The sequence below is a fragment of the Elaeis guineensis genome, chromosome 8 (genome assembly GCF_000442705.2).
Source record: "Elaeis guineensis isolate ETL-2024a chromosome 8, EG11, whole genome shotgun sequence".
Classification (NCBI taxonomy): Eukaryota; Viridiplantae; Streptophyta; class Magnoliopsida; order Arecales; family Arecaceae; genus Elaeis; species Elaeis guineensis.
In genome coordinates, this window is record NC_026000.2 from 69,417,907 (window position 1) to 69,418,783 (window position 877).

An 877-nucleotide genomic window follows, 5' to 3' on the forward strand; every position below is an offset into this window, starting at 1 on the left:
CCCACCTGCCATGCCAGCACGTCTGACTGCTGAACAGAGAGCGTCTCTGAAAAAGTGGACGGATGATGATAACAAAGCAAGGTACTACATGTTGGGTGCAATGTCTGATGACTTACAACACCAGCAATGAGAATATTTTGACTACCCACCAAATGTTGGCTTACCTACAAGAGTTGTTTGGTGAACAGAGTCGCACGGCCAAGTATCAAGTCTGTCAAAGACTTTTTAAGGCCAAGATGAGTGATGGGCAGTCAGTCCAAGATCATTGTTTGATAATGATCAAGGATCTTGAGGAGCTTGAGAAACTTGGTATCATCTTAGACAAGAATTTTTAGATTGATGTGATCCTTCAGTCCTTGTCCGATGCATATGGTCAGTTCATCATGAACTTTCATATGCATAAGATGCAGTGTACCTTGGCCAACTTAATGAACATGCTGGTTACGACTGAGCTTTCTATGAAGGGTTCAAAAGGCTCAGTTCTTACTGTAGAGTGGATTTCTTCCAAAAGAAAGTCTTTTGGAAAGAAAAAGAAGTCTGCAAAGAAGCAGAAGATGGATGGAAAAAGGAGGAAGCGGAACTGTCCTCATACCTGGCCACCCTAAAGAACAAGAAGAATGGTCCTTCTGGAGGTATGCTCGTTATAGAATCTAACTTTACGATTTCTTCTGCATCCAGTGGGTGCTTGACTCTAGTTTTAGTGCTCATTTGTGCACTTCTATGCAGGGTCTTGAGGAGAGTAGGAGGCTGAGGGATGGGGAGATGATCCTACGCATCGAGAACGGAGCAAGAGTTGCTGCTGTGGTCGTGAGAACCTACCCTCTGCGATTACCATTAGGATTAGATTTAGTTTTAAGAGACTGTTATTATGTGCTTG